The sequence below is a fragment of the Parambassis ranga genome, chromosome 3 (genome assembly GCF_900634625.1).
Source record: "Parambassis ranga chromosome 3, fParRan2.1, whole genome shotgun sequence".
NCBI lineage: Eukaryota > Metazoa > Chordata > Actinopteri > Ambassidae > Parambassis > Parambassis ranga.
Window position 1 is genome coordinate 9,918,233 of NC_041024.1, and position 9,819 is coordinate 9,928,051.

At 43.8% G+C, this 9,819-nt stretch overlaps 1 protein-coding gene across 6 annotated transcripts in view; it reads right to left on the reverse strand.

Annotated features, from left to right (window-relative positions):
- The window catches only part of cbfa2t3 (CBFA2/RUNX1 partner transcriptional co-repressor 3), a 34,094-nt gene that overhangs the window by 16,569 nt on the left and 7,706 nt on the right, over positions 1-9,819 (reverse strand). Inside the window, exon 1 of one of the 6 annotated variants that reach the window (XM_028401601.1) lies at positions 8,779-9,819. This exon is cut by the window's right edge and continues 28 nt beyond it. The exons of the other annotated variants lie outside the window; for them this stretch is intronic. The gene's annotated coding sequence lies outside the window, so the exon portion shown is untranslated. The remainder of the gene's footprint in view (positions 1-8,778) is intronic. 6 annotated transcript variants of the gene reach the window in all.

A 9,819-nucleotide genomic window follows, 5' to 3' on the forward strand; every position in this document is an offset into this window, starting at 1 on the left:
CCCAGACTCCACTTCATCTTGAGCTGATTTAGAGTTCAGAGGCTTTAAAGCCCTCACTAATGACAGGGTGGGAGACAGGCCGGCACAGTGCATGCACACAAACACACACACACACACATGTCTGTACTTCTATCTGTGTGAGGACTCTCATTGACTTAATGCACTCCCCCAATGCCCTGAACCTAACCTAAGCCTAACCTCAAGTCTTAACACTTAAACAGCCACTTGAAAAAATGTCTAAAAGTGGGTTACGGTCCTCAATCACACACATATTTATCCTCACAAATTCTTGATGCACAAACAACACACATACACAAAGACGCAGATGCATCACACATGCTCACAAGTTTGCAAAATGCACATGCTCATGCTGTGGATACAAACAGACATTTTCTCCCTATGTTACTTGAGAATCTCTGTGATAGTACGCATGCAGTGCCGGCTGTACAAACATGTTGGACAAAAAACAAACAGAATGGGTAGGGGTGGGAGTGTGGGGGTGTTGGTGGTGGTCATTGGTTCTTTTTAATAAGCGCTGACAAAAGCCACCCAGACTTTGATCAGATTAGAGCAAATCATCGTCCAGTCATCAAAATTTTCAAATCAAAAGCACTGACGTTTTCTTGCAAATAGATAAACTGGCAAGAAAAGCAAGGATAACTTGAGGACAAGCAGGGAGCAACGATGGATCAAAGATAATTTATTAAGAGCCATAGGTGCTAAGGTTACATGAGTTGTATTTCTGTCTCTCTGAGCTGCAGGGATCCTGTCATACAGTGCGTATATCTGCGAAAGCTGTTGATGTAATTGTATTGAAGTCCTAGCGACCATCTGTTCTCCTTTGGGAGGGCCTGGCTCCTCTCGTCGGCAGTGAAGTGGTTATGTGCAGCATATCACTGCTGCCGACGTGCTCACAGAGAAAAAACTTCCTTTTCAGATTTTCCCAACGGCTGCTAATAAAATCCAGATGCTAGACTGAAGCTGTTTCTACCTCACTCCCGCCTCTTTCTCTCCTCCTTCTCCATCTTCTGTCCTTCTGCATCCACTACCCCACACCCCTCCCTCCTCGTCATTCTCCCCTGTCCTTCTGCATCGCTAATCATTTATTTTGCTCTTTTCATCTACCTCTCCTACTTCATCCCTCCCCCACCATCCATCCATCCTCGCCTCCTTCATTCTCTCCAGCCACTAACCCAGAGCCATTCCTAAATAAAGGAAAGTATTTGTGACATTCGGCCGAGGCAGGCGGTGCCAAGAACAACTCCCTGGCTAGCCAGACACATCTGGACTGTGTTAGGACTGCACTGGGCACTAGTTATCCCACCACACACACAGAAAATACTCGGCTATAGGAATCATATACAATCTGGACTACGTATATTTGGTGTTTTCATCAGTGAAAACTGTTAATGTTGCTCGCCAGACAGCCAGCAGCTGTATGCATGAATTCTCTGTTGTACTTGTTAGTTTGTTGTTTACACTTCCTCAGAAACAACAGAGTAATACTCAGTTTTGTGTAACTGCGCAAGTACATCACTATTTGTATGCATTCGTGTATGCATGTGAACTACATCAGGGTGCATGCATGTGTTTTGTGCCTCTGTATGTATGCATCGTGCGTGTCTGTATGTGTGTGTGGCTCCAGGGTCCCTGTGTGAGAGGAGCTGAACACCTGAACATCAATAACTGTCATGTGTGCCACCTGGGACCCCACAGCCAGCTTGCACCATGGGCACACAGCCATCACCAGCACAGCTGCCACAGAGAGGGGAGGGGGTAATGGGTATAGAAAGAAAGACAGTAGAAATATGGGGGAGGAAGTAGGAGACAAGAAAGCGACGCACACATGAGGAAGTGACTGTGCATGTACATCTGGGAATGGGCCAAAGAGACAGGCAGACAAGAGCAAAGAGAAGAATTTACATGTAGCTTCTGCTCTGCGTGATATCTATCCTTTGTTTCCCACTCATCTACATCATATTTTCTTCATCCTATCAGCCGTGTGCTTAATTTTGCCAGCTGAGAGCTCAGCCTCAGGCTGTCACAAACACACATCAGATCAGACTTTCTTTTTGTCTCTGCTCTTTCTGATTGTTTGTAGTTTCTGAGCTCCTTCAGAGGCATAACTCATTTTAACATCCAGTACACTGTTAAAATAATGGTATGTATGAAATACAAGCTCTGGTACCAAAGTGTCTCAATAAATAATCACATTGGAATTACTGCCTTTGATCGGTCAAGTGCCATACTGTTTTAATCAATGACCACTGAGTATTGAGGTCATAAATGCAGTAAAAGATAAGGAAAACTTCCACCGGATGTTCACAGGGAATGCTTTTATATTAATAGGCTCTCCAATCCAAACACCTGCAGCCTCACCCAGCACCAATTAGCTCATCAGGCTTTTAATTACTCTGTTAATTGCATACAGGCAGCATGAAGGGCAGCCTGGGAATAGGGCAAGGGGGCCTCCTGAGGACCCAGCCTGACAAGCCTGACAAACAAAGAGAAGGTTTTCTACTAACAGCAGCCACAACAGAGCAGCTATGGAGGCTGGGAGGAAAAGCAAAACAAGACTCATCAGCAGTGACTGTAGCACCGAGTGATATCACTTCCTGTTCTGATCAGTTCGGTATGGAGGCTGAGACTGTGATGAGAGTGATGAGAGAAGCTGGGGGAAAGCAGAGACACACTGTAGAGGAGAAGGAGCCCGGCCATGTAAAAAGAGTTATGCGTACATCTGTGAGCATGTTACACTACATCTGGATTAGTTCATATTGGTCACAGGAGAGTGAGAGTGAGAGAGAGAGCAAAAGAGAGAGAGAGCTGGGGTGGGTGGAGGTTGAAGGGGTGGGTGAGAGGAGCTAGCGTGGGAATGTCCCACTGTTAAGTTTAGGGCATGCAGGCTTATTGTATTTGTGGGAGAGTTAGGCTGAAGTCTCCACAGAGTGACCTGTCTGTCACAGAGCTCTGCAATAACACAAACATCCTCTTAACTGTGCGAACTGAATGCACACAAGGCAGCTGACACGAGAAAGACATGAGAATTATTAGTGTTTTTTTCAATGTTTGGCCTTTTCTTCCTCACCATTTGCTAATTTCTTTATTGATCTTTTAGTGTATCTGTGTGGCTGCCTGTCTGTCTCTCCCTCATACCAGATGTCCTCCCTCCTCTTCTTCTAGGAGCAGTGTTTGAGGAGGTGTATCCAGGAAACAGTGGCCAGTGCTCACTTCCTGTGTGACAGGTGTGCGATGGAGGCCTGACAGCTGCTGTCCTGTTCTCTCTTTCCCCTCTCTGTATTCCTCTCTCCTGTTTCTCCCTCTTTCTAGCCAGCTGCAGCAGAGAGCAGCTCTGTTTGTTCTTACGTCACCACTGCTGCCTGCTGATTTATGGAGCACAAAAGACTTAGATTTGACCCTGGCAACACACACACTAACACAGACACACCATGGCAAATGCTGCATCTCTGTTTTTTCCTTGTCATAGACTCTTTGTGTGTGTGTATCACGGATGCATGGCTGCCTGTTTTTCTTCCTCTCACTCTTATGCTTTGTGCACCGCTAAAAACCTGACACTGAGCTGTCACTTACAGCTAAGATAGGAAAACAAACAGCAGATTAGTCATTCTCCTGCTTGATGTCTTGTATTTCATTTCATTCTGTGTTAAATGTCTGCTCTGTCACTATGAAGCTGTCAGCACTGACAAAGCTTGAACTGCTCCCCTGCTCTCATACCTCTTCATTTGGCCCGCAGGCACAGTAACAAAGCTCCTGACATTAGCCAGGCATGAGTAGGGTGTTCTGTATTATCATGCAGGACTCCAATAGGTGTCACACATACACACACATATGCAAACACCACTGGGAAACAGATTGTGGTGGAGGGGGAGGAAGGGGGGGGCATTCATGTGACAGGTTAGAGAGAAGCTTTGACAGTTTCTCCATTTAGCCTACAGCCAGCTCATGCTGGAAGCTGCCGAAATAAATACCTACTACTCCTCTGGGACAGAAGCCGACTACAGGACGCCGCCACAAAAACAGAGCGCGTGGACGAAGAAAGAGAGGGACTGCGGCGGCAATAACATGCTGATTAAGTGAGCTAATTGGCAAATTAAGAAGACCCGCTGCCATGTCATGGACATAGAAGGTGCTTACATAGCACATTCATAAACACCTATATGGTAAAATATAATGTAATATTATATTAAGATACAACGCATCAGAAACCTGTGATTGATAACAAAAAGGTGATCCTTTAATCTAATGTATTTACATGAGCTAAAGTATCTAACATATTCAGAACCATTTATTCCTGTCTATCTGTAGGTATGCATAGACCTCACCGCTGGCAGAAACTCAGAGGTTAAAGGATGTTACTAACGGGATTATCTCTGTCTGTAGTAGTACTTGAAAGGCTACGTAAAACCATCAAACACCATCCTACACCCTGCTGAGGCCGGTGATTTCAAATGCCCATCGATAACTCGCTCCTCAAAGTGACCACTGCTCTTTGACATATCGAGAAAATCTCTGACCTTCCTCTCTCTGCACTTCAAATATACATGAGAAGCTATAATATCCATTTCCTAGTGAAATTAGTACTTTACAGTGAATACTCTTATCTGAAGGGGTTAGCATTTGTGTGTGTGTGTGTGTGTAGTGAGCGAGAGAGAGAAAGAGAGAGAGAGAGAAAGACAGAGAAGCAGAGGAAGGAAGACTGGAGCCGAGATTAAGGTCTGTACAACTAACTGGTAACACAACGGCACTCAGAGGCTCAGCCTCCCATTTGAAGAGAGACGGAACCATCTGTGTGGCACAGGATCTGTTTCCAGGAGATAACGACATTTTTAATTTCACAAATACTGTAAAGAGAGAGAGAGAGAGCAAATGTGAGAGACATGCCTTCCTTCCCAATCTCTGCATGCATGCTCCTCTGCTGCCACACTTCCCCAGACGTCCAGAGAGGACCGCTTTGGAAAGAAGGCCTTAATAACTTCAGTCCCTGTTCCTGTGTTACTGTGTGCTTGTTTATGCCACGCCTGTGATAAAGGCCTCAGTGTGGTGCAGAAGGAAAGGGAGGGTTCTTTATATCAGGTAGCAGTGGCGATATGAACTTCCCATTTTCTCTGTTGGCCTGTCCACTCGGTTTGATTAAAACAGAGCTCAGCGCTACTGTAGATTAGCCCAGCTGTTTCCTGTGTCTGACTCTGATCTGAACACACTTCCTAACATGTTGTAACAGGGGTGGGAGTTCAGAAGGTGCAGCAGAGAGAATGGGACAAGGAAGAGCAATGGGTCAAAACAAGGTCAGAGGTCAGTGAGCAAGTGAGGAAGTAAAAGGTGAGGGAGGGAGAACAGGAGGTGAAACAGGCACAAGACAAGGAAGGGAGGAGGAGGATGTGCTTTTATTCTTGACATGTAGCTGTCAGCAATTCAGCTACATACTGTATATATAAATTCAGAAATGTCAGATTTGTTTACAACTGCATTCATGACTGAGCATTTCTGTGAGCTGGAAATATGCCTCCCTTTAGAAACACATAATTGAGGGTGCAATTTGTCAATGCTGTATATGTTGATGAATTTTTAGTAAGCTTAAGAGTCAATTCAGCAAATAATTTTCAGGAATGCTCAGCCATCAATGGTGAGTTTTGACACTTGAATGTCGAGCATTTCTCTTGCTCTGCACCTGATAATTCCAGTGACTGAAAATAGTGTCATTACCAGCAGTGTAGAAAAACTGTGGTGATGTTTTATTCTTGAGAGTCTGTGTAGATATGTGCACATGTAGGGGAGAAAACAAGGAAAAGGGAGCGCAAGTGATATTTCAAACACACATTTGGGGTTTTACTTGGCCTCCACCCTCTGCTCTGCTCCCACGCTGTGGCGTCAGCAAGCCAGCCATCCAGCGAGTGTGTTTCTCATTCCATCAGATGTTGGGAAGCTGCTTGCTCCTCGGCTCTAGTCTCTGACATTCTCCATCTCCCCTGAGAGGCTGGGCAGCCTTGTCACAGTAATGTCAAACACATGTGGAACAGACCAGGGCAGAGCAGACCAACACACACACACAAGACAAAGGATGAAGCAGGAGGCATCCAGAACCACACTGGTCTTTCCCATTTAGTATCGTGATCAACAGCAGCGACACTATAGAGATTCTCCAGCCACTTCATCACTTACTCCTTACAAAAACACACGCATTTATGCTTTGAAATCACTTTACCTCACTTTAACTGCACAGTACGTACACTATGTTTCTGCTGTGATCATCTACTCTTAATACACTGCATCGCTCTCCCTTTTAAAAATCCTTGTGGTTGTCATGTTTTGCTTCTATCTTGAACGCACACATTCACGGCTGGAACAATAGGATCACTTATATTACAAACAATTTTGCCTTCTGCAGTTTCTGTCCAGCTCTAGCTGCTCATTCACTGCTAATTAAACAAAAGGGAAAGAGGAAAGAGGGCGTATTCCTGCTTTTATTTTGAAAGACAAAGGCTATATGACTTCCTGTAATCAACCGAATAGATTAAAATAATAGAAATAGTATAGAATAACACTTGTATTGATGAATAAAAACATGCTAATCAGCTGAAATATGAACTATGCATCTTTTGCATGCATTGCTTTGTTTTGGGTCATGAGGTTCACTGTTTAGTTGTTTAAGGGCCATATTAGCTATGCTTCTAGGGATAATACATAAACAGATGCTTTCTTTAGCAAGGAAAGCACATGCATAAAAAATGTACCAACACTCTGATGCAATACGATATGCTATGCAGTAATAGCTCACAACTTGGGAGTCAGGTGAACATAGGTGACTGCCAAAAAAAATCTGAAAGGTCAGAAGATGGTCTGATGATGAAATGTGTGTGTGCTTTTCACACTCTCTAATGATTCTCACTTTTAAGGTTCACATCATAATAGATATAAAACTGTATATTTCTGTTGACTTACAGGAAGAACAGACATACATAGAAAAGGATATGAAAACATGCACAAACACACACACACGCACACAAGTGCAATATCTTTGGCTTATGTCAGCCGCTTGACTTGTCTTGTTTGTGATAGCCCAGGTGTCTGTGTTGTGCTGACCACCTGACCGGCTCGCTGTGTGCTCCAGGCTCCCGCCCACCCGAGGCCATCTGCTCCTCTCATTAATTAGGAGACAGCCAGTTTCACCTGCACTGCCCGCATTTAGATCACAATAATTACCACACACACACAAAGAACACACTCAACCAGCCCACACACTTGTATGACAAACACATAAGCTGTGCTCAGATCCTGCAGCATCAAGTCACGGTTTAGAGGCTTTTCACACAGACACTGTTAGACACCTAATGTGTAAGTCACTGATAGTTAACTCTTATCCTGTAGTGTGTCTCGCTTTACATTCACTGATACTCTGCCTTTAGACGAAAACAGCTTTGGTATGCAGTATGCTTCCTTCTATGTCCCAACCTGTGTTGATGGGAACTGAATAAACACTCGCCTGAGTAGGGTCATAATAAATGGCCTGCCTTTTAAGAGGGCTACTTAATGATGAAGTGGGGACATCTGCCTTAGCAGGCGGCCGGCCCTGGTCTGAGCGATGGGACGGTCAGCGCTGGAAGCACAGTGGAAGCGACGCTCGCTTGATGGTGATGGAGGTATAATGTGCGGTGAGGCAGGGTGTCTGCACTGCGGTTTCACCTCTGCAACCTCCCATCCATTGTTCAAGACTATTATCAACTGTTCAATTATTCAGATGATATTTACCAGGGCCAATTATACAGGGCTGTGTCCTGCAGAGAAAATGGTCAGAGTGTTTTACTGTTGCACTCACATGCAGAAGAGCGTTCTGCTGAGGCAGATTCAAGTAAGTAAGATGGGGTAGAAACATTTTGGCTGGACATAGGGAGTGTCTCCACATTCATAAGAGTTGTTATAAATCATCTTTTACGATTACAGCTTTTTAAAGTTCTGTTTATTTTCTCTGGTTGCCATGGCAATTTCAATTAAGCACTTCCTTTTTTAATGTCTCCACAAAATAGTAAGTATTACACACACACCCTACAGTGACCCAGGCAAGACTGGTTTTCAGTTCTTTTTACCCCAAAGCAGAGAAGCACCATGCACCAGATGCTATTCTCAGACAGTTCAGCTCTGGGTAAAAGCGTCTGTCCCTTCACACCCATTTACCTTCATCCAGTCCAGATGGACAACAAAATCAAAGAGACCAGAGATTTTGTGTCATCACTTTGTCTCAACATCACTTTGATGTGCAGCACATACTCATGGGGCAAACACCTAATGACACCCCTATGTCTCTCTCTCTCTCTCTCTCTCTCTCTCTCTCTCTCCGCTTTCTACACCTCAACTTGCAAGATTTTTCACACCAGACAAACACAATCACTATAAGGGAAATTAAAAATGTGCCTATAATAAGTAAAATTACTATAATACAGTCTTGAACATACACAGACTAATATTGCATGTGTTTCCCCTCCTTATCTCTGCTTCGAAGCAAATTCCCTTTGTTCAATATTGAACATTTAAACCACCTGAAGACCACTTAAAGTGTATATAAAATGCAGCAACATAGGAAAACACGTCCTGGTCCTTTACAGTAACACAGGCTTCTTTTAATACTAGAATGTAAAGTTAAAATTTGAGATATTTCAGCCATCAAATTCCTAAAATATGATACACAATCTGTTGCAAACCCCTATTGGAAATAACATTCCACTTTCTTTGCTTTGGTTTCCTGCATGCATACACTGTACTTACTTTGTGAAGGTCGAGGTCAATCTGAGGTAACTGTAGCGGTGATAATCCACACCAAATAGTTTCAAGAACAGCGTTTTATATCGTCTCAATCCTCATGGTTTCGGGGGGGTGAAAGGTGACAAAATAAAGCCTCTTCTGTGTTATTCCTTTGTTTCTGTCTTTTATTTATTGTGAGGACAGAGAGTCAATCTGACAGAACTTTCCTTTGGGAGTCAAATGGGATCTGTCCAGGTTTAATAAATAGCAATGAGGTATTTCTCTTCTCAGTTATATTGAACAAAATAATCAGAGCCAGAGCTCTTGGGTCCTTAAGTTAACTGATGTCTTTGGTTTTCGCAGTTTTTCGTTTTCTTTTTTTTTTTTTTTAAAGCAAACAGCTTCTTGTGTTGAGGATGTGGAAAAAATCAGAACTTGTCCCAGTCATGTAAATCCGCTCATTTTTAACCATCCCACACGGACTGAGTAAAAACACAGTGCAATATCAATTGCGAAGAAAAAGCGTACTTTGTGTTTATTTAGTAGATAAAACTATACTGATTTGTTGCTGTAAGTCCACGAATCCTCGTGTTTCCCATGCAAAACTGACAGAAAGATGCGGATCCTGCGTGGAGTCTGCGGGGTCCTCCTCTGACAACTTTAAACCCCTCTCTTCTTCACAGTTTACAGTTTATCCACAGTCCGTGGTGTCAGGAACAGGTCCACAGACATCAGACAAAATAACTGTCTTTTCTTTTTGTTTTTAAAAACACAGTTCCTTCGCTCACTGCTCCTCCAGCACGTTTGGTTTTTTTTCTGACGGTACTTCTCCTCTTCCTCCGACGCGCCGATCCTCCGCCGAGCTGTCTTCAGATGGTGTAAATAAAAGATTCACTTCTCCGCACAGAAAGATCGCAAAGAGCAGTGCATGCTTTCAAGGTGTCTTCTCCCGGCAATTCACAATTTTTGGGGATTTTCAGACTTGTGTTGTTTTTCACTGATGTGTGGAGCTGGCGGGTCCACTGTACACAGTAACCACGGCTCTCTCCTCCTCCTCCTCTCTCT